Consider the following 25,327-nt stretch of genomic DNA (forward strand, 5'->3'; position numbering starts at 1 on the left):
TAAATTATTTGGATGAAACAAAAAAGTGGGCTTATTGACAAGTTTCCAAAAAAATGAGGAATTGTGAATAGTGAGGAAAGTTGTCAAAGGATACAGCAGGATATAGATTTGTTGGACATTTGGCAGAGAAATTGCAGGTGTTTAATCCATACCAATATGAGGCGTTGTATTTTGGGAGGTCAAATGCAAGAGGAAACTACACTGTTAATGGCAGGACCCAGGCATGCAGGTGCAGCAGGCAGTAAAGAAAGCAAATGGTATGTTAGCTTTCATTGCAAAAGGATTTGAGTATAGGAGCAGGGAGGTTCTACTGCAGTTGTACAGGGTCTTGGTGAGACCACACCTGGAGTATTGCGTACAGTTTTGGTCTCCAAATCTGAGGAAGGACATTATTGCCATAGAGGGAGTGCAGAGACGGTTCACCAGACTGATTCCTGGGATGTCAGGACTGTCTTATGAAGAAAGACTGGATAGACTTGGTTTATACTCTCTAGAATTTAGGAGATTGAGAGGGGATCTTATAGAAACTTACAAAATTCTTAAGGGGTTGGACAGGCTAGATGCAGGAAGATTGTTCCCGATGTTAGGGAAGTCCAGGACAAGGGGTCACAGCTTAAGGATAAGGGGGAAATCCTTTAAAACCGAGGTGAGAAGAACTTTTTTCACACAGAGAGTGGTGAATCTCTGGAACTCTCTGCCACAGAGGGTAGTTGAGGCCAGTTCATTGGCTATATTTAAGAGGGAGTTAGATGTGGCCCTTGTGGCTAAGGGGATCAGGGGGTATGGAGAGAAGGCAGGTACGGGATACTGAGTTGGATGATCAGCCATGATCATATTGAATAGCGATGCAGGCTCGAAGGGCCGAATGGCCTACTCCTGCACCTAATTTCTATGTTTCTATGACCCGTAGTACTGTATTGATGTACAGTGCTATCTTGAAAGTGACAATACAAGGGAAAGAAGTGGTAAAGAAGGCATATGGCATATTTGCCTTCATCGTTCAAGATGTTGAGTATTAAAGTAGGGAAGTCATGTTGCAGCTTTATTAACCTTTAGTGATGTCATTTTGGAGTACCATGTACAGTCCTGATCACTTCATTACAGGAAGGATGTAGGGGTTTTGGAGGTTCAAGTGGATGGTCGACACAAAACTCTGGAGTATCTCAGCGTGACAGGAAGCATCTCTGGAGTGAAGGAATGGGTGATGTTTTGGGTCGAGACTCTTCTTCAGTATCTGGATCAGATTATTGGCTGTAAGGAGAGGTTAGACAAATTTGAATTGTTTTCTTCGGATCTGATGGGCAACCAGATGGAAACATATAAAGTTCAGTGGAGATAGATAGGGTGGAGTCAGTCTACTTTCCCAGTGTGAAAATGTCAAAATACCAGAGGGCATCGTTTTAAGGTGAGAAGAGGAGATTTATTAAGCAAGTTTAAAAAACAAAACCATAGGTGTTGGAACAATCTGCCTGGAGAAGTGGAAATTTCCATGTGGAAAGATGTGTGGATGAACCAACAGTTTTGTGAAGATTCTATAAACATCAGGTTCTTGTGAACTTTTCCAAACTAAATAAAAAACAGCACAAATGTTAGAAGTGCACACTATATTCACAAGTACAAACTTGTTGCAGTCAGAACTGAAACAAATCAAAATATTTAAGTTTACACAAGGATTCAAGACACTAGGAATAAAACCCATTATCAGAATTAAGGGCTATATTAAAAAAAATCTAATTTCTATATATTTCAGCAGACAGTTTATTGAAATCTAGTTGGTAACATCCTGTACCCAAAGAAATCTCCCTTTTTTGTGGTGATGATCCACCAGGTTCAGGATGTTGGTATAAATACCAGACTTTAATTTGCACATTGTTTGCAATTAAATTGTCTTGTTGTTTGACTTTCAAGGCTATTTTTATGAAAAAATAATCTAAAAGAAGCCATGTTACAAATTCATCAGACTAAGGAAAAATATTATGTAAATATAGTTCGGCATGGAGTTGTAGGGCCGAGATGGCCTGTTTCCGTGCTGTAATTGTTATATGGTTAAATAATTTTTTAATTTACACAGAGTCATTGTCAATATATTTAAGTTCATTTATTAATAGCATTGAACATGTATATAAAAGACAGTGATCGAATGATAAATTAAAGATTACAGGACGTAAGAAGAAAACATTTTCACAAATAGGAATGCAGTAGTTTGGAATGAAATGAAACAAAATCAAATTAGGAAATCCACCCACAAGCAAGATGCGACAATGAATGCAAGGCAGTCATAATTCAAAACAAAATTTGACATGAATTCACTATTTTCCTGTGCGCTTCTGCACCAGCTTGATTTATGATGAACTAGATACAGCTAACTTTTTTAGATGGTCCATAAAGACCTGAAGGCTAACATCATCAGTCAGGATTGGTGCTCCAGATTCCTGAAGAATGCATAAAAATTAACTTATTATCAGCTACTATTAAATAATCCATTATACCTAAATACAACAATTGCTTCACATAATCTGCTTCAGCTCAATGTCAAATTAATTTCTGCATAGTTGATTTTTATTTCTCTTTAATTAAAAAGTATTTGGACACTTTTCTGCTACTACTAATTTCCATTAATATAGTTTCTGTAACAGTTCAATAGGCAACAATGTATTTTAATCATTTGTTATCTAGCAATAGAAGCAGCACTGTTTTACATTCAGTCTTAGATTACTATTAATTACTAAGCAATTGGACTTTATTTTGGCAAGTCAATGGCAAAAACGTTGCAGTCACTTAAAATAGATGTGACACGACAGATTCAAATTTACGATTTTCACAAATTTTAACGAAACACACTCATGCTAAAGTGCATTTTCACAGGTCTCTCGTATCTAATACAATTGGTTGTTATTCATGTGTGAATTGTGATCAGCTGACTAGCAAAATGCAAACCCAATATACAAATCGTCCCGCATTACATAACACACCATGCACACTTTTTAAGTGCAGTTTGGTGGATACTGAGGTGGAGTTGTGAATCATTTTCTCCCCTCTGTCTGCATGGCCAATTACTAAATACTGTCTTACAGACCAACTGAAACCAGATCAGGGTAATAATCTGCACCCTTTATTCCCATTTAAAAATCAAAAAGACTGTTGTAGGGTCATACAACACTGAAACAAGTCCTCAGCCCAACCTGTCCATGCCAACAAAGCTGTCTTCCTTGACTGGTCCTGTTTGCCTGCATTTGACCCAGATCCCTCCAAACTTCTATTCACAAACCTGTCCAAATGTATTTTGTATGTTGTAATTCTACCCGGCATTACCACTTCCTCCAGCAGCTCATTCCCTATACCCAACCCCATTTGTATGGAAACATGGTTACACAAAAAAGCTGGAGAAACTCAGCGGGTGCAGCAGCATCTATGGAGCGAAGGAAATAGGCAACGTTTCGGGCCGAAACCCTTCTTCAGACTGATCGGGGGCGGGGGTGGGTGGGGACAAGAAAGGGAAAAGGAGGAGTAGCCCGAAGGCTGAGGGATGGGAGGAGACAGCAGGGGGGCTGAGGAAGGGGAGGAGACAGCAAGGACTAACAAAATTGGGAGAATTCGATGTTCATGCCCCCGGGATGCAGACTCCCCGAACGGAAAATGAGGTGCTGTTCCTCCAATTTCCGGTGCTGCTCGCTGTGGCCATGGAGGAGACCCAGGACAGAGAGGTCGGAGACGGAGTGGGAGGGGGAGTTGAAGTGCTGAGCCACCGGGAGGTCAGCTTGGTTATTGCGGACCGAGCGGAGGTGTTCGGCGAAACGATCGCCAACCTCCGCTTGGTCTCACCGATATAGATCTGCTGACATCTAGAGCAGCAGACGCAATAGATGAGGTTGGAAGAGATGCAGGTAAACCTCTGTCGCACCTGGAACGATTGCTTGGGTCGAAGAGATGCAGGTAAACCTCTTTAAACACTGTATGGAAACATGTGCCTCTTTGGTCTCCTTTAAATCTTAAACCTGTGCCTTCTAGTTTCAAACAAAAAACTGTGACAGCCTGTCGTATTAAGGCCCCTCACGATTTTATAAGCCTTTGTAAGGTCAAACCTCAGCCTCCTTCACATCAGGAAAAATACTCAACCAATCTAGTCGTGATACCCAAGCTGTCCAAACCTGGCAACATCCTTATGACTCTTTTCTGCACCCCCTTCAGTTTAGTCACATTCTTTCCATAGTATGGTGACCAGAACTGTATTTAATACTGGTTCAAATCACTTTCCTATCTGATCTTGATGCAGCTTTTGACGACCCTGTTAAATGTCCAAGACACCACCAATTTGGGAGTTATTGACACATTTTCTATCCATGCCAACTGCAATCTCAACCAAATAGTTAATATCCATGACAGACAACGGTGGACCCAGCACCAATCCGAATTTGAAAAGCAAAACTTCCCGACCACACCGTCTCCTTCCATCAAGCTAATTTTGAAACCAATTGGCTAGTTCATCTTGTAAATTACTTAACGATAGTGACATACATAGTAAAGAAAGTGAGAACACAAAATAAAACTTTTGGGTTTGTTGGGTGTATATTAACCAGTAAAAGTGCCTTTCCAGAGAATACCAACCTGTCCACAAGCATACATATTATTATGAGTCTGTGATGGGTTCACTTTTTTTTTTTTTTTTTTTTTTTTTTTTTTTTTTTTTTGTTTATTTTATTAGAAGTTAATACAGCACAAAACAGTACAGTGGCGCCTAATTTTAGGTGCCAACTATGTAATACCGTAATCCATTCTATGTACAACCTCTAGTTTTATGTTATAAGAAAAAAGTAAGCAGATCAAGAAAAAGAAAGCAATAGAAAGGGGAAAAAGTGGAAAAATAGATGGCAGAGAGTAGAAAAACGTGAAGTGTGTATATAAAAAATAAAAAAAGGAAGAGAGAAAGAGGAGAGTAGAAATAGAAGGGAAGGCCCCTTAAAAGAGAATTTTTCAAATCTGTATTCGGAGATGTAGCTCTATCCGCGTCATGAACTGAAATCGGCAATCCTTACGGCACCGCTGCATCACATGATTCCAAAAAGTCGATGAAAGGAGACCAACTCTTTAAGAATTGGTCATATTTATCTATTAGTCGGAGTCTCATTTCTTCAAGGCGTGCTATGTCCATCATATTCCTAATCCACATTTTAACAGTTGGTGTGGTTGTACTTTTCCAAAATTTAAGTATCAATTTCTTTCCAATTATTAACCCATAATTAAAAAAAACATTTTGATCTTTATTTAAATTGGTATCTTCTCCTATTATTCCAAATATAATCCATTCCGTTTTGGGTTCTATTCTTGACTTGAAAATCTTTGTAAATATATCAAATATATCACTCCAAAATTTATTCAACTTTGTACATCCAACAAATGAGTGTGTTATATTAGCGTTTTGAAACAAACATTTATCGCATCTGGGAGAGACGTTTGGATAAAATTTGTTCAACCTCGTTTTTGAGTAATATAGTCTATGTAATAATTTGAATTGAATTAAATTGTGTCTTGCATTAATAGAACAGTTATGTGTGTTCATCAAATATTTTTCCCATCTATCCTTCGAGATCTTTGTCATTAGCTCTTGTTCCCAATCTTCCCTTAATGCTTCTGTTGAGGGTGATTCTCTATTTAATATATTATTATAAAAGTATGATATTAATTTTTGTGAATCAGCCTTAATATTCATTGCTTCTTCTAAAGGATCTAAAAATATAGTTTGAAATCTATGTGTATGTTTCTTCATAAAGTCACATACCTGTATATATTTAAAATATTGATTATCCTTCAATTTAAATTTTAATTTTAATTGTTGAAATGATAACAGTTTGCCCACTTCATACATGTCCCCTACTTTCCTAATCCCCAGTCTATCCCATTGTTGATATGTGTTGTCGATGAGAGAAGGTTTGAATGCGGGGTTGTTCAGTAGTGGGGTTAGTACTGATAAATTATTTAATTTCAAGGATGCTTTTATTTGTTTCCAAATTCTTATTATATTGTGAATAATTGGGTTCTTCTTATATATTATACTATTCAATTTTATCGGTGAGAGCAGGATCGTTCCTATATCGTGCGGATAGCACTCCTCTTTCTCCATTCTTATCCACTCCAACTGCTGAGTGGAACTATCTAGCCAGTATATTATGTTCTTAATATGCACTGCCCAGTAGTAATATATAAAGTTAGGTAATGATAAACCCCCCACTTCTTTAGATTTGCACAAATGCTTTCGTTGAATTCTATGTGTTCTGTAGTCCCATATAAAATTAGTGATAGTGGAATCTAATTTTTTGAAAAAATATTTTGGAATATATATTGGAATTGCTTGAAACAAATATATTAATTGTGGTAGGAAAGTCATTTTTATAGCGTTAATTCTGCCTATCAATGAGAGTGGAAGCGTTTTCCAAAATTTAATCGTATCATTCAGTTTATTTAATAGTGGTATAAAATTGGCACTAAATAATGATTTGTGTCTTCTCGTAATTTGAATACCCAGGTACTTGAATTTTTCTGTTGCAATTTTGAAGGGGAATTTTAGTAAGTGTCTCGAATCCTGTGGTTTTAAAGACATAATTTCGCTTTTATTCCAATTTATTCTGTATCCTGAAAAAGAGCCGAATTCCTCAATTAGTGTTAATAAGGTGGGTATACTCGTTTGTGTATTAGTAATATATAAAAGGATATCATCCGCGTATAATGAAATTTTATTCTTTGAGTCCTTGCTGTTATATCCGTGAATATTCGGGTGATTTCTAATCCTTTCGGCCAACGGTTCTATCATAAGGGCAAATAGAAATGGTGATAAGGCACACCCTTGCCTATTACCCCTTGATAAGTAAAATTTTGGAGATAGTGTATTGTTAGTTAATATTCTTGCCGTAGGTCTGTCATAAAGTAGTTTAATCCATCTGATAAAATTCTCTCCCATATTAAATTTTTGGAGTACCTTGTATAAATACTGCCATTCTACTTGATCAAATGCCTTCTCTGCATCCAACGTGACCACTGAGATATCTTCATTGTCCTTCTTATGAGAGTACATTATATTAAAAAGCCTTCTCAAATTATTAAATGATTGTCTTTTGGGTATAAATCCCGTTTGATCCGTATTTATTAAATTGTTAATATAATTATTTAGCCTTCTAGCTAGAATCTTTGCTAAAATTTTCTGATCCGTATTTAGAAGTGATATAGCTCTATAAGAACCAGGCTCTTCTAAATCTTTATCTTTTTTTGGTATAAGCGTTATTGTTGCTTCTGCTAGGGTTTCTGGTAGTTTATTTTCAGTATAAGCCTGCGTGTATAAATTAAATAATCTTGGTACAATAGACTCCTGAAATCTTTTATAAAATTCATTACTAAAGCCATCTGGTCCTGGGGTCTTCCCATTTTTCAATGAGTTTATTATTTGTTTTATTTCTTCACTAGTAATCCGTGCTCCTAATTGCTCTTGTTCTAAACTACCCAATTTTGGGAGCTTGCAATTATCTAAAAAATTTGTAATTTTACTTACATCTGTCTTTATTTTGGATGTGTATAAATTATGATAAAATTGGGCAAACCTCTTATTAATATCCTTAGGCAATGTTAGCAACTCACCATTGTCCGATTTAATTTTTGTAATAGTTTTTTCCTTTTCTCGTTGCTTCAGTTGCCTCGCAAGCAGTTTATGTGGCTTATCCCCAAATTCGAAGTGTGCTTGTTTTGTAATTTGGAATACTCTTATTACTCTAGCCGATAATATTCTATTGACTTTATATTTTAGTAAAGTTATCTTATTATGTTTATTTATGGTTGGGTCAGTTGCATTGTCCAGTTCTAGTAATTTTATCTTCTGTTCTATCCGCTGAAGTTCTCTTTTATTTTCCTTATTTTGAAAACTTTGGTAAGAGATTATGACACCGCGAATATATGCCTTAAAGGTCTCCCATAATAGCGGTGCAGAAATACCCGGTGTGTCATTTGTTTCGAAAAAAAGTTTTGTTTGTTCTTTTATATACTCATAACCCTGCGGGTTATTTAATATGTGTGCATTGAACCTCCAAAAAGGCTTTATACTCGGCATTCCCTCAATTTTAAGTATAAAAGTCAATGGTGAGTGATCAGAAATAATACTATTATGATATGATGGTTCATTCGTATACGGGATCAATTTTGTGTCCAGTAAGAAATAGTCAATTCGCGAATAAGTTTTGTGAACTGATGAATAAAATGAGTATTCCCTACCACTTGGATTTGCTATTCTCCAAACATCAGCTATGTTATTATTTTTTATATAAGTATTTAAAAATTCACAGGTCTTGGTTTTAACAAGACGCTTCCCTAGCTTTATCGATTTATCTAAATATGGATCTATAACACAATTGAAATCTCCCCCCATTATTATATTTTGAAAATTATGCTCTGCGATTAAATCTATTATTTTCCTAAAAAATTGTGGGTTATCAAAATTAGGCGCGTAAATATTTATCATAGTTAATGGTGTATTGTAAATTTCTCCTGTGACTATAACATATCTTCCCTCTTTATCAGATATGGAATTCTTTAATTTAAAAGGTATGCCCTTCCGAATTATAATGGCCGTGCCTCTTGCTTTGGAGGTGAATGAGGAGTAATAGGTTTGACCTATCCAATTTGCCCTTAATCTGATCTGAGTTTGTTGTTTCAAATGTGTCTCTTGTAGGAACGCAATATCCATATTTAATGATTTTAATTGTGCCAGAATTTTACCTCTTTTAATTGGCTCATTCGCACCTCTGATGTTCCAACTACAGAAGGTGAGACCTCCGGTATTTGTTCAACTATTATCTTGCATTGGCTATTATTACCAGACTGTATGCTTCATGTGATGCAGCCAAGTACCTCAGAATCCCGAATCCAGAGTTGTCCTTCATAATTTCTACAGTAGTTCTACATCTCCTGACATTATTAAACATAATTGAGGGGAAGAAAAAAACATAAAATAAAGTGTACATAAAAATACTTAGATCCTGCAACACATAATTGTGAATAAACAAAAAAAGTGAATGTAATTTATCAAAAAAGCGATAAATTACAAAAAAGCCACCTAAGGTGGCTAGGTTTGTTTTAAATTTGACCTCCGTCGATGAAATTATGCACTGGGCCCTATCCCCCTGTTAGAATTTGACCCAACGTTAGTCGGTTCCCTCTAATTGTTACCAAACTTATCATATCAGGTCATCGCTGAGCAGTTTAAAATAGAATAAAATAAAAGGTAAGTTAGAAGATTTGGCTTAAAATAAAAATAATGATGGGTTAAAATACCTCATCAAAAATTACACTTTTCATTTACCTGTATGTTAGTTAATTCATTATTAGTATTTAGTAATTAAAATATATGTCTAACCTCCCCCACCCTTCTTGCTATATAGTGAATTGTGTTAGTATAGGACATTACGCCTTTAACGTTGGTTGAGTATATTGTGCGTAATTGGTTAATTAGTTAGTTAGTTATATATGTAAGTAATAGGTCATATAGTGTGAAACAGAAGCCTCTTATCATGGCCATTTCAAAAGGCAACAGTCTCATAGTTTTCCGTGCTTCAGAGATGATGTGCTTGCAGCCTTGAAAGTTCCTATGTGCTTTCAGTTCAGAAGATTAGTTCGGCCGTGTTATTAAATAGCACATTCTTTGCAGATAAGACTGTCTGGTAGTTGTCTGAAGGTTTCGAGTGGTTTAATTTGAACAGAAAAAACGGTTTCTTGACAAATTGTCAATTAATCTGATCCCGATTGAATTTTGTTTAATATCTCCTTGGCGTATTTGCAGGCAGCGTCCGGGTCGTTGAATGAGCGTTGCTTGCCCTTAAAAGTAATTAACATTTTTGCTGGATAGATCACGCCATAACGAACTTCAGAATGTCCATATAAAACACTGCTTGCAGTTTTAAACTCGCGTCTTTTTGCCAGAATTTCCCGAGGGTAATCCCTGTAGAATCTTATGATATTGTCAGCGAATGTAAGGTTTTCTCCATATTTTATCTTCTTTAATAGAGTTTCCACAGTTGAAATATCTAGAAACTTTACAATAATTTGCCTTGGTTTAGCATTATCGTGTTTTTGGAGACGACCCACTCGATGAGCCAGATCTATCTTTGGTTTTTCAGGAAGTTTGAAAACATCTTTAAGTAGATTAGTAATAAAATCACGCATTTGAAGGGTGTGTTCTGCACCCTCTTTAATTCCTACAAGTCTCAGATTTTGTCTCCTAGACCTGGCCTCTAAATCTTGACATTTCTCATTCAATTTATTCGTAAACTGCCAATTCGTATCGTGTTGTTTTTTCAGACCTGTTATCTCTTGGCTCATCTGTTCCATCTCACCCTCCATTTCTTCCATCAATTTTTCCGTGTCAGTTAATTGCTTCAGCAGGATGTCATATTTGTTGTTATACTCTCTCCGCATACTTTCCATTTCTTTCGCTGTGTTGGACTCCAAATCTTTAAACTGCTGTTTCAGGGCTACATAAAGCTCTTTTACTTCGCCACAGCTCTTATCAATTTTCATAGCAAGATTGCCCTCCATAGTGGAGAAGTTATTCTGAATTGTAGAATTCATTTTGGCAAATTGCTGCTGAAGATCTTTACTAATCTCTTTAAGAATATTAGCTCTTACCGTTTCTTCCCAGCTTTTCATTTCTTTCTCCTTTATATCACTTCTCGCAGCCATATCGCTTGTAGATTGTTGAGGATCCAACTCCTCTTCCAGACTTTCAAACGAGGGTTCAGGGGTAGTTTCAAGCTCATCCAGAGCTTTTTGGAGCTGGAGACTGATTGTAGTTTTCCTGGGTCCTCTCTGACCTCTTCTCTTTCTCATCCAGTTTTTATGATAAGATCGTTTTAAATCCCAAAACCACCAGTATTGTTTGATGGAGTCAACACTCCCGACGCTCAGCAAACCCGACAAGAATTTTTAACTCGTTCCTGGCATGGGAGTCGACTTTAAACACGATTTGTCTGGGGGAGAGCTCAGTGCAGCTGCCTTCACTGCTTCATAGCAGCCACCGGAAGTGCGGGTTCACTTTTGATAGAAGAAATCGAGCCTTAAAAAGAGAAAGCCAATCACCATCAACATAAAACACATTTGTTTCTTCTCCTTTTAAGTTGCAAAACTCCATTAAGTTTCGGACAATGAGAATTTTAAGAGCCTTTGCTATAAAGGTTTCTGGCTAAAAGTTGTTCCTGTAAACTTATAATGTTACAGTAAGCAGCAGTGGCACAGTCCCACACTCCAAATATGTACAGGTTTGTAGGTTAGTTGGCTTGGTATAAGTGTAAATTGTCCCTAGTGTGTGTAGGATAGTGTTAATGTGCGGGGATCGCTGGGCAGCGCGGACTTGGTGGGCTGAAGGGCCTGTTTCCGCGCTGTATCTCTAAACTAATAGCAGCTAGTACAGACAATGTTATAAATGGGCATTGTTGGTTAGCTAGAAGAGAATGTAATGTAATTGAATGTAATGTAATTGAAACCTCTACCAAAGATTTATTTCAGCGTTTCTACGAAGAGGAATCTTTTACGTTGAATGTTGAAAAACGTAGGTACCTGACTCCCTCCATGTTCTGTGTCAACATAACGTGGCATTGGGAATCGAGTCTGCAGTATTTCCTGTGCATCATCCAGTGGAGCTTGCAGAAGCTGTTTGAAGTTTTCATACTCTTGCATGTCCTGATATCCAGCTTTCCGCCATTGAGAAATGGTCTTAGAAAAAGAATAAAAACTGAATTAAATATTCACGGCAAATTTATTTTAATTACTTATCACTTTTCCCTCAATAATCTTTCAATTGCAACATCTGAAAACAAAGAAATAGTACTTTTAATTGGTTCAATATTTAAAAGGACATAACTTGATTTATTAACAAAATGGTTTTAGCTATTCTTTATAAATCATAATAACGTTCAATCTATGCAGTTTAAAACAACTAGTTATACTCAAAGGATTTATATGGATTAATGCTACAATCTAAATAAAATGTAAATATAATCATTAATCAGCCTTTATTATTCTACATGCCTCAGGAATATGTGATATTCTAGCTGATTGAGTTTTGGGCTTGTCACTTTGCTCTGTATCATGAGACAAGCATTTCAGCACCAGAAGGTATAAATCTCATAAGCTTCTGACAATAATATTTCATCAAGCATTTTATTCCAATGTTGCCCCAAGTGCATTTATAAATTAAGAAAATTATCTTTATTCAATTTGAACTTTTGAATCATGTTGTTATATAAAATAGTCCATTCAGTAAAATACAACTTTCAAGGGATGGTTTCTCTGGACTACTTTCATATTGTCTAAACTAAAGATTACTAATGCTTTCAGGTTGCTCAGCTAAATTAATTCAAAGGGATTTTCCTCAGTGTGTGCTTTTTTTGTATATCAAATAGTATTTGCAAAGACTACAAAATATGCCGATCCCCAAAGTTTTGACTTTATGGTTAATAAGGTTTGAAAGGTAATGACTAGAGCCAGGATGTTTAGGCGCTAAAAACCTCTGAAATAGGCAGGCAAAAAAAAATTACAAAAAAGGAACAAAAAAGGCATTTATCGACCAAAAAAAAGCATAAAAAGGCATTTATTTCAACCACCAAAATATGGTTAAAATTATAATTATAAAGGTATACTACATTAAATGACCAAAGTTGCACATAACTACCAGCATTTTTTCAAATTATCTGGTGTTAAACTATGCCATCGGTCAGACAGAATATGCTACAGTTGTGAAAAACTTCTTTCTACCGCAGCTGAGGTCACTGGTGCATACCCGAAACAAGCTACAAACTCTACATTCATGCCAATATCTTGTGCATTCCAACTACCTTTGAGAACTTCAGATATTTGTATTTCTTCAAGATCTTTTTTAGCTAAAATCACCCTCGCACATTTTCCTTTTATGTCTTCACCTACATCGCCAGGAACTTTACGTACAAAGTACAGCAAGTGAAGATGTAAAAACTGAGCAATAGTTGTGCGTTTTGACTTCTCCAATACTTCCAATGTCAAGAAATACTCCTTTGATGGTTGACCTGCCTCCAGTGTACCAATGACCACATTGGCAACAAATCTTCCCGTAGCATCAGTTATCTCGTCTACTGAGATCCATATTCTGTTGCATGCAACTTCATCTCTAATCTTCTGCACAACAATGTTGTAGTTGCTGTCAACATAATTTTTCCGTAATGATGACTCGCTTGGTATATGTTCCTTTGTGTATTTCCCTAAAAAACCTCTGAGAGATTTGTTTTCCAATTTCCAGTGGAATTCCAGCATCAATGAATGCGTTGCACAGATCACTCAAACTCAGATTTGCTATTGGAGCCAGCAGTAAATGTAGTGAGGAGACAAGCTTGCGTGTTTCCTACCTTCTGTTTCTCTGCCTTCAACTTGTGTTTAACTGTTTCTACATGCATGGAGATGAAATATTTTTCTCATGATTCACTGCTTTCTCACATGCATTGCAAAACAGCACACAGTTGTCTGCAGAGAATATATCACTCCCGTTCAGTTTTTTACAAGGCGTTGACTTGACTTTAGGCATTTTTACTGCTGGGGTAGATCTAGAGGAGCGGAGATGCAGATCTCTACAGGCACGCCAAGTACAAGCTAAGAAGGGGAATCAGAGCTGCCAAGGAAAGGTTGAAGAGCAAGTTCTCAGTAAATTACTTCTTCAGTGTGGAAGGGCTTGCAAGAAATCACAAGCTACAAGAGGAAACCCCCCCCCCCCCCGCTCCTTGGACAATCGTTAGCTGACCAACGACCTGAACGAGTTCTACTGCAGTTTCGATAAACAGAAACCTAACCCTAGTAACCCCAACTGACACTTCACACCTACTCACAGTTTGACTCCAGTTTGAAAAGACTGGACCCTTCCCCATCTACTCCTCCCCAATCACCACTTACAGCCGGGTTTCGCCCAGGTGGTGTAAATTTTCTTGTAAGTTACGTTAAAACAGCAAAAAAGGCTGATTTGGGCACTCAATCGTGAAAAAGGCATTATCTTCCTGAAATCATTAAAAAAGGCACATGGCATTTATGGCAAAATCCTGGCTCTGGTAATGAATAGAGTTTAAAAGGTAATAAGTTTTATTCTATTTTTAGCTTTTGGACAACTTGGAAAGGTTTTAATGAAATGAGATTTATGATTACTAGATGAAAACAGCTTTGCAAAAAGTTGAACAAAATTAATAAATATATTTAATGCATTGTTCTTGAAGCTGAATAAAAGACCTTTCAATAAATAAGATTATTTAATGAGCATCATTAATCCCAAACCATTAAAGTAAGCACAATAAATCAATTAGTATAGGTATAATGTTTCTGAATTTTCCATCCTTAAACACTGACCTCTCCATGGTAGATGACAATCTGGAAGAAAGTGTCCATGAGGACTATTCAGTCTGGTAAGATGCTGCCACTGTCTAAAAGCACGGGCTGAGGGAAAGATGAATAAACGTTTGCCATTACTTACGAAAAAGATAACCAATGCTACACAATGCTGCGGGCGGAGCACCAAGGCAGATCCCTTGTATGTGAATAAACATATTAATTCATTCAAATACCTATGATATTTATGCAGAATAGCACACATATCCCCAAGCATGATCTAGGAAATAAGAAGGTACTTCTGCATACCGATTGTGAATGTTTGAAAATGTTTGAAAATCTTCCCCCAAATGACATCTTGTGCTGGGCTAATGGTCAAAATCAAGCCTGAACAATTTTTTGTTAACCGCAAGATATTAAGAGTTATAGGCAATTGTCAGTGAATGGTGGCATGAATTTGAAGGATTAAATGACTGACTGACCCTTCATATTTTCCTATCTATCCTGATCGATTCAAAACCATTCATCAATGCTCATGCAGTTCCAGTAAAAGTGGCTGGACAGGAATCAGGATAAAGAACATCTGCAATTTATTCTTTAACCATCCAGAAGTTGAGGTCAGTTATACATTGCTCCAACTCAGACCAGGTAAAACTACTAACGAGCCACTCAACTTATTTTTAAAATGTGCCACATAAAAGTCTCTGAATTAGCTGATGAAATAAGAGACTTTTTGTTTATAAACTCTCCAACAATCAGTCATTCAAGATTTCTAATTTGTGACAAAACCTCACCTCAGGGGGTCCATAGAAAGAATAAGAGTAGAGAACAGGCTGAATCATGATCAGTGACTGCGTCAGGTCTTGTCTCATGAAATGATGACGGTAGTATGATGATTCATCAGGACTATTATTGAAAACTTGAAGGAAAGGGGATCTTCGCAGATGGAACATGAACTAAAATGGCAACATAAAATCACTCATCACATACTGAATATAACCATATAACAATTACAGCACGGAAACAGGCCATCTCGGCCCTACAAGTCCGTGCCGAACAAATGTTTTTTCCCCTTAGTCCCACCTGCCTGCACTCATACCATAACCCTCCATTCCCTTCTCATCCATATGCCTATCCAATTTATTTTTAAATGATACCAATGAACTTGCCTCCACCACTTCCACTGGAAGCTCATTCCACACCACTACCACTCTCTGAGTAAAGAAGTTCCCCCTCATATTACCCCTAAACTTCTGTCCCTTAATTCTGAAGTCATGTCCTCTTGTTTGAATCCTCCCTATTCTCAAAGGGAAAAGCTTGTCCACATCAACTCTGTCTATCCCTCTCATCATTTTAAAGACCTCTATCAAGTCCCCCCTCAACCTTCTGCGCTCCAGAGAATAAAGACCCAACTTATTCAACCTATCTCTGTAACTTAGTTGTTGAAACCCAGGCACCATTCTAGTAAATCTCCTCTGTACTCTCTCTCTATTTTGTTGACATCCTTCCTATAATTGGGCGACCAAAATTGTACACCATACTCCAGATTTGGTCTCACCAATGCCTTGTACAATTTTAACATTACATCCCAGCTTCTATACTCAATGCTCTGATTTATAAAGGCTAGCAGACCAAAAGCTTTCTTTACCACCCTATCTATATGAGATTCCACCTTCAAGGAACTATGCACGGTTATACCCAGATCCCTCTGTTCAACTGTATTCTTCAATTCCCTACCATTTACCATGTATGTCCTATTTTGATTTGTCCTGCCAAGGTGTAGCACCTCACATTTATCAGCATTAAACTCCATCTGCCATCTTTCAGCCCATTTTTCCAAATGGCCTAAATCACTCTGTAGACTTTGGAAATCCTCTTCAGTATCCACAACACCCCCTTTCTTGGTATCATCTGCATACTTACTAATCCAATTTACCACACCTTCATCCAGATCATTGATGTACATGACAAACAACAAAGGACCCAACACAGATCCCTGAGGCACCCCACTAGTCACCTGCCTTCAACCCGATAAACAGCCATCCACCATTACCCTCTGGCTTCTCCCATTCAGCCATATATTCATGCTCTAGATAAAAAAGCTACCTAGTTTGATGAAATTAAAACTTGCATCTATCTTGCTAAAGAGAAAACGTTTACTCAAAAGTAAAGCTATCCTTCACCTCAACATTTTATTAAAAAATACTTCCATTAACAACCTTTCCTTGTAACTTGTTGGGATATTGGGATTTTCTGAATTAGGGGAGGAAGAGGATGTACTCCTAATCTAAGCAACCATTAATATTGTAATTCTATAGATCATAGGTGAACTATTCCCTCCCTTCAATAATCTTGCAGACACTAGAGCTAACTATTGCCATCACACCTGAAGGTTATGGATCCCACTACCCTTTGTATTCTTCATCCATGAACTAGGACATGATTGGTCATCCATTCATCCATTCTAGGAGGGGATTAAATCAGAACAGAGACTTTTTTAACCCACAAATGTTAGTACACACATTCTGCAGTCCAACACCAGGCTGATTAGAAACAGGAACCCTTGCTGACATATCCCTGTTTTCTGGTTACGAAGGGTATTCCACACTGCTCGAGGTACAACCATGTAAACCCAGGGGAATTGAGTGACTGAATCAAGAAACTAAACAAAATAGCTTTTTTTCCCTGAAGGTATTATGGTATGTATCTATAACAATATTTTAGAATATGTTGACATATTTTGCCAGTCTGCAGACCAGACTACATTTTATGAATATAATTTTAAATATTCTCCAACAAATTCATTTTGCTATTCTACTTACCTGTGGATAGAGGGAAAATGTTTCAGAAAGCTTGAAAGAGTTGGAATCATCTTTGTGGAACTGGCCAAATTTCTGACACTGATGGAAAAAGTGGAAGAGTAATTAGTAGTTTTATGGTTGCTTCAATCTTAAATGTAATTAGCTGTCCTTCCAAGTTGATCATGTTCCTGAAGGGCTTACCAGTCGGATTAACTGTCTGTCCAACCAACGAAGCACATCGGGTCCATCTTCAGACTCAGCTTTGAAAACACCCAGTCTTGCCATCAGCACAGCTGATGCCTCCTGATCAAATGCTGCTTCTATATGCTGGAGTTGGCTCTGTGCATCCGCCCAGCTGAGAATCCAGGCAAGTATTAAACAACATTTCACTGCACAATCAATGCCTAGTAAATACCTCCCCACCACCTGTGTTCCAAATCATTTTGATTCCGTAATGAAATGTGATAATGTCAAGTATTATTGCATCACTCTTACATTGGAAAACAAAATTAAACTAGTCTTTATCCTTCCCTTTTCAGATTCAAAATGTATTCTCAGAACGGACAGTCTTTCATTGTATAAAGCTCATTTAGAGAAGATTTCAAAATGAAGAGAAGACATCGATATCTTTTCGTTTTGCGGGTGTTATTAATGACACCACTTTTTAGGTTTGTTAATTTTGTACCCGAATGAAAGAGAAGCAGAACATTTAGTTGTCGTACAATCCAAAACTTGTACATGATGAAAAAGGCTGCAAAATACACATATTGGAAGACATTCAGCAAACTTACTTTCTGGCTACTGTAGTAACTCGAATGCGTCTCTGACTGCTGGAATGCTGGTAATGGGTGACAAACTGAATAGCACCTCGTCCACCCTGAGGGATTGGTGCATTATGCTGCAAAATTTAGTTGAACAGAAACTAGATATCACTGAATTCAATATTTTTTACAAGTTTTTATATTTTTTTACACTTTACACACATCAGTCAGAGTATTGAGTGTAGAAATTGGGAAGTCATGTTACAGTTTTACCAGACATCGGTGAGGCCACACTTAGAGTATTGTGTTCAGTTTTGGTCACCCTGTTATAGGAAAGATGTTGTTAAGCTGGAAAGGGTGCAGAGAAGATTTATGACGATGTTGCCAGGACTCAACATCAACAAGGGCCAGAGCTACAGGGAGAAGTTGAGCAGGTTAGCACTTTTTTTCTTGGAGCGCAAAGGGATGAGGGTTGATCTTATAGAGGTGTACAAGATCATAAGAACAATAGATAACGTAAATGTATTTTACCCAGAGTAGGGGAATCGAGTACCAGAGGGCATAGATTTAAGGTGAAGGGGGAAAGATTTAATAGGAACCTGAATGCCAACTTTTTTTTTTTTTTAACACAATGGTTGGTATGTATATGGAATGGGCTGCCAGATGAGGTAGTTGAGGCAGGTGCTGTCACAATTTGTAAGAAACATTTACACAGGTACATAGATAGGATGGGTTTAGAGGGATAAGGGCCAAATGCAGGCAGGTGGAACTAGAGTAGATGGGGCACGTTGGTCTGCATGGCAAGTTGGGCCGAAGGGCATGTTTTCACACTGTATGACACTATGAAATGTGATTTAAACAATGAACACATTACAATACAAGCTATCTTTGAATGTTGAATTTGGTATTCATTTGTTATTTGTTGTTATGTTGCTATTTGTGATATCCTAATTCTTCACCATCGCAACACTAGTAAAAGACAGTAACCACCAATGTCTCATTGTTGCATAATACAATCTTCCTTTTCAATGCTTTAATGTATATTCAATAATGGTCTATAGAACGGTGTGATGAGTGAACAAGTAATTTGCATGAACCTCTCAAGTTGACATATTTTTGAGTAAATTTGGACAAATTACAACTCGTATCTATCTTGCTAAACAGAAAATATTTACTTAACAAAAATGAATGTACATTCTCACTGGCCCTCACCTCAGAACATTAGAGCACTGCTTTTAGGCATAGCTGGTGGAGGAAACATCCTCAATCAGTCAAATGAGGCCACCAACCCCATGGTAGAAGGTAAGACAGTTCAGAAGGTAAAGATAGTTAGATATAGCTCGTAGGGCTAACGGAATCAGTGAATATGGGGAGAAGGCAGGAACGGCGTACTGATTTTGGAAGATCAGCCAAGATCATATTGAATGGTGGTGCTGGCTCGAGGGGCTGAATGGCCTGCTCCTGCACCTATTTTCTATGATTCTGCCTGGTTTACTTATTTTACTTCTTTAATTATTTGCTATCTTTGAAAGTGCTTTCAAATAAGTGATTTTCACTCATTTCTAATTATTTGATTCCACCTGAGCAGTTTTTAAACTATCAGAAATATTTAAAGAGCTCTTCAAAAGGCTGTGATTAGTGGTCAGGGCCTCAGGATGCAGCATTCACACCCTCTTACTGCATGGCACCTACTCTGCTTTGTGGGGTAACCCTCATCGATGGACAGTCCCCATATCTGGCAGATCAGCGCACAGGTTGACACAATGATGGCACATTCAAGTTCTTTATTTAGTTCTTAATAATTCAGATCATGTTGAACAGTTCAAAAAACAAAAATCAGAAACATGGTCCAACCAAAAGACTGACCCTCTAACTGACACCAGGACAGTGAAAATAGGCTTTAGGATGCAAAGAAAGGTGGGAAAGAACAAAAGGACCCAGATAGGGTGGATGGAGGAGAAATTAAAAGACAGAAGGGATCATACTGCAACACAAAAGGAAGTTAAATAGAGAAAAATATGGTTCTAGAGCAAATATAAAAGAAGGTAACTGAATCAATGTGTAAAACTGCTTAACTCATTGACAAGACTAGAGGGTTATGTGTTGCTGCTCAAAAGGTGATCCTTGGGCACTCATTGAGATCAACTGTAACATTGCAGTAGGAAGAGGACAAACGGGAGTGGGATAGAGAATTGGAATGTGTGTGCAGCAGAAAATACCGAACCGAATACTAAATAAATGACTGCGTCACCCAAAACTATGTTTGGAACCCTGACTGAGTTCAGAATGGAAGCAAAACAGCAGTTGCTGGTTCTAGGACCCAGGAAAGGGAAAGGACATTTGCTGGCAAAATTGTAATTTTATGGCAGGAATGATCCGTTTGGAATGGTGAAAGGGGAGCAAAGAGAAAGATGTTTGATGATGAAGTGCAGAAACAGCAGAGAAATGTCCTTTGTATATGAAAACATTCGGATTGATCATGACATGAGGAATCCTATTTTACGTTGAGGGAAAAAGGATGTACAAAGTAGCAATGTTACAAAATGTTGAGATTTTAAAAACCAAGTCTTTAATTTATCCGATCAGATAAAGCATAAAACGATGTTTAATTTGACACCTGATTCACTTTCATATCTTCAGTATTAAAAAAGTTATGGCCATTTCCATACTCAGAAATTGGCATCTTGTTCCCTATTGCTTTTTCATTGACTTAAATCAAAAGCTGTGATCGAGAACATTTAAAGGCCGATAACTTTCTTAAAATTTAAGAGAACTGAAAGAAATGATCAGTTATTATAGATTGAAGCATTCTGAAACAAATATGAAGCAATCTTACTTCGACGACTTGAAATTAAAGCATATAATTAGTTAGTTACCCAATTGTAGCTAATTACAAAATTCAATTACTAGATCTAAACATCTATCCATTTCTTAAGAATAGATTAACATTTTTAAATAGCCTAAGTGTCCAAATAACAGTCACACAAGAATTCAGAATATAACATAATTTTTAAATCTCATTGTCATGGGTTTATAGGCCAAATGGAAGGAATTTAATGTTTAAGAGGGAACTGCAGATGCTGGAGAATCGAAGGTTACACAGAAAAGCTGGAGAAACTCAGCGGGTGCAGCAGCATCTATGGAGCGAAGGAAATAGGCAACGTTTCGGGCCGAAACCCTTCTTCAGACTGATCGGGGGTGGGGGTAGGTGGGGACAAGAAAGGGAAAAGGAGGAGTAGCCAGAAGGCTGGAGGGTGGGAGGAGACAGCAGGGGGGCTGAGGAAGGGGAGGAGACAGCAAGGACTAACAAAATTGGGAGAATTCGATGTTCATGCCCCGGGGGTGTAGACTCCCCAAACGGAATATGAGGTGCTCTTCCTCCAATTTCCGGTGCTGCTCGCTGTGGCCATGGAGGAGACCCAGGACAGAGAGGTCGGAGGCGGAGTGGGAGGGGCAGTTGAAGTGCTGAGCCACCGGGAGGTCAGCTTGGTTATTGCGGACCGAGCGGAGGTGTTCGGCGAAACGATCGCCCAACCTCCGCTTGGTCTCACCGATATAGATCTGCTGACATCTAGAGCAGCGGACGCAATAGATGAGGTTGGAAGAGATGCAGGTAAACCTCTGTCGCACCTGGAACGATTGCTTGGGTCCTTGAACGGAGTCGAGGGGGGAGGTAAAGGGACAAGTGTTGCATCTCTTGCGGTTGCAAGGGAAAGTGCCCGGGGAGGGGGTGGACCGAGAGGGAAGGGAAGAATTGACAAGGGAGTTATGGAGGGAGCGGTCTTTGCGGAAGGCAGATATGGGGGGAGATGGGAAGATGTGGCGAGTAGTGGGGTCACGTTGGAGGTGGCGAAACTGACGGAGGATTATTTTTTGTATGTGACGGCTGGTGGGGTGAAAGGTGAGGACTAGGGGGACTCGGCCCTTGTTGTGAGAGTGCGGGGATGGGGAGAGAGAGCAGTGTTGCGGGGTATGGAGGAGACCCTGGTGCGAGCCTCATTTATGGTGGAGGAGGGGAACCCCCGTTCCCTGAATAGTGAGGACATTTCAGATGTCCTGGTGCGGAACGCCTCATCCGCCTCATTAAAGGAATTTAATGTTTAATACAGGTGCACAACCTTTTTTCCGAAATTCCAAATAATGAAAAGCTCCAAATATTTTTTCGGTTCTTGAAGAAAGGTCCTTGAAGACGTTCACCGAGGGCGGCTCGCAGAGGTGACAGCGGAACCTCCGGTCGGTCCTCGAAGAAAGGGGAACTAAATCCCCATTCATAAAAGAGAAGGTGAGGGTATATTGCGCGGGAGGGTTAATAATTGACAATATGCTGCTGCCTGCCCGCTGAGTTAAAAGGTTCCCACGGTAGACTCACGATACACAGTGTATCGTGAGTCTTGCGTGGGAACCTTTTAACTCAGCGGGCAGGCAGCAGCAGATTGTCGCTCCCTTCAGTTTCACCCCACCTACACCCCTCTGCTTCGCGGCCATGTGTGTGACCCCTTCCCTCCCCTCTCCAGCTCCCCGTCCATTGCACCGGCGTGGGGGCTTTGCACTGTCTTCACGTCGGCGATGCCAGCAGGTCAGTGCCAGTCACCGGAGACGTCAGGACCAACTGGACACCGACCCCCATGCCCACTGCAAGCACGGAGAACCCAGAGACCCACAGCCAGCAGCAGCCCAGCCCCGTTCCAACCACAGAGGAACACTCTCCCCGTAGGGACAGAAGCTGATGGTGTGCAAGGTACGTCTTGTTCTTGGGGTTGCGGATGAGGGGGCGCAGCTCGGGCTGTGGGCAAACTGCCACTTGTCGCTGTAGCGGCCCATCGGGGAGCGGGTTCCTGTTGGTCCTGACGTCTCCGGCCACTCCCCTGGACAGGAGCTGAGAGACGTCAGGACCACCAGAAGCCACTCCCCGATGGGCCGCTAAGGCGACAAGTGGCAGTTCGCCCATAGCCCAAGCTGAGCCCCTCATCGGGACACCGACCCCCAGGCCCACTGCAAGCACGGAGGTCCCAGATCAGCAACTCCAGCCCAGCCCCGCTCCAACTCCAGAGGGACACGCTCCCCGTAGGGGCAGAAGCTGATGGTGTGCAAGGTACGTCTTGTTCTTGGGGTGGCGCAGCTCTGGCTGTGGGTGAACTGCCACTTGTCGCCCATCGGGGAGCGGATTACTCTGGAGTTGGAGGGACAGGGAGACACAGCGGCTTTTGAGAATGGTGGGCAATCACTTCCAAAGTTCTGCCCACACAGTCAGTACACCTCTCCTACACTTGTCTCCTGTACTAAAATCATCTCGCAGAGAGTGATCCCAGCCTAACCCTCCCTATTCTCTCCTATTCTGCAAGAAAAAACTACATTGAAGACTCAAACTCGCGATGGAGTAACTGCCGGGATCGAGGCGTAAACTCGCGACCTTGCGGATACGAGCCGAGCACTCTACCACTGAGCCAGCTGTTAAAATCTACGTAAAAAGCTTCCATTCCGTAAGCCGAAAAATTCTGAATTATGAAAAGTGTCTGGTCCCAAGGCTTTCGGATAAAAGGTTGTGCACCTGTACCTGTAAATTAATGGCCATTTAAATTAGCTTGCGAGTAGGATTTTCTGGAATGGGACCATTTGGAACATTCAGGCTGCGGTGAATTTATACCCCCATATCTGCAGCAAATACACTGCCGGTTCTTTGGGGGGAAACAATCACCGTTTCGCAACTTAAAATGCGAATTAAATACATCTTAAGAAACACTTTTATACATAAAAATAAACTACTTTCTTTTACCTGGTTCTCCATAAAATCCATCCCCGTTTTCGGCATTGACGGCTTCAGAGCTGATTTTAAAATCATTCCAGCGATTAACTTGTCGGGTGTATTTTTTTTTTAAAAACACACAGAACGGCCGTAGGAACGATTCTTTAGCAACATCTTGCACTCCAACAAATATAATTCAGGACCAGGTCGGAAAAAACCACGTTTTAACCCCCCCCCCCCCCCCCCCCATAAACGCGCCAAAATCGCGCACACGGCCAGTGGCAGAATTGCAGCGCCTCTGAAGGCAAGTTTTGTAACATATACAAAGCCAAGCAAATATAAAGGAGCCTGCCAACAAAGATGGGAATCCTGAAACATGGAAAACAAGACAGCAGATGCACTAGCAAAACAAATGATATCATCAAGATATATTCAATGGAAATTGAGATGGGGAGAATGGAATGGAGTGCTAGTCTAATTCTGATGGAAGGTCTTCAACCTGAAACATTTACTCTGTTTCCCAGTAATGAGGCCAGACCGAAGGAAATTTAATTCAGCCAGGCCAGAGGAAATTTCCATCCTGAAATGGATGCATTAGACACGAGGAAGAATATTCAGTCAGCTCACCTGATTGACCACTTCAAAATAGATACTCAAGGTGGTGCTGGGATCCAAGCCACATATTTTCCACTGGCATGTACCACCAATACCCAATTCCTTGAACAATAAAAGAATATGAAAAGTTACCAAAGTACAGAACTTTGGAATTATCTTTACACACTAAATATCACCGGAAAACATCAAAGCTGCTGCAAAAGTTAGATATTTCAGATCATCTTCAATAATTAAGTCCAGCTATATTTACGTTGGATTGCAACCTTGTCATGGTCGGGGAGCTTGTGTGTCTCAGTGACCCCTAGAGCTATGCCAGCGGGAGATTCGTCTCCTGTTAGGGTCTCCCATGCTGGACAGGTCGAAGGGTAGAGGCGAGACGAGGAGCGATCCACTGGTCCTCCAGGTTGGAGGTTGAGCACAGGGCTAACAACCCTGTCTCGTAAAACAAATATGTTATGGAAACAGCAACTGAAGGAATTAACACTACTGAGTGGAGGACCTTCGTTGCTGCCCTACATGCCAGGAGGCATCAGAGGCTGTAAGTAAGTAAGTAATATTTGCATTGGTTAGAAAATTCAGCAAAAAAATGCTGTCTGAAAGGATTATATTTTACCCAAATCTATGCATTGCCTTTATTACTTTTTTCTTGAGACTTAGTGGGAAGACTCTGAAAATGTTTTCTGATCTTATTCAATTGCAGAGCATGCACAAGGTTGCAACTCCTGCTTCTGTTTCTTAAGTTCTTCCATAGATAATGTGCTATTAAGTTTTCCATGAAAGTTACAAGACTTTGGATTACCAATAACAAAAACATCCTGCCCAAATCCAGCTGACATTTTTAGCCACACATATCATGTAAATCAACTTACATTTTCAGATACTGAAGAGCCTTTGGAGTTCAGCGACACACAGGTCCCTATTGCTCCGGCAATTTTAAGTTCTCTGGTTGTCTAAAATAAAATATTTTACATAGGAAAGTCAGTATAGTGAATTGGCTATTTCTCTTTCACAACTACATCTGCAATAATGACAAAATAAGA

The 25,327-nt window shown here is 39.3% G+C and overlaps 1 pseudogene; it reads right to left on the reverse strand.

Moving 5' to 3' along the window:
- Window positions 1–1,398: 1,398 nt before the first annotated feature.
- The window catches only part of LOC129694881 (protein transport protein Sec23A-like), a 36,121-nt pseudogene continuing 12,192 nt past the window's right edge, over window positions 1,399–25,327 (reverse strand).

The sequence above is a fragment of the Leucoraja erinacea genome, unplaced genomic scaffold (genome assembly GCF_028641065.1).
Source record: "Leucoraja erinacea ecotype New England unplaced genomic scaffold, Leri_hhj_1 Leri_845S, whole genome shotgun sequence".
Taxonomy (NCBI): Eukaryota; Metazoa; Chordata; class Chondrichthyes; order Rajiformes; family Rajidae; genus Leucoraja; species Leucoraja erinaceus.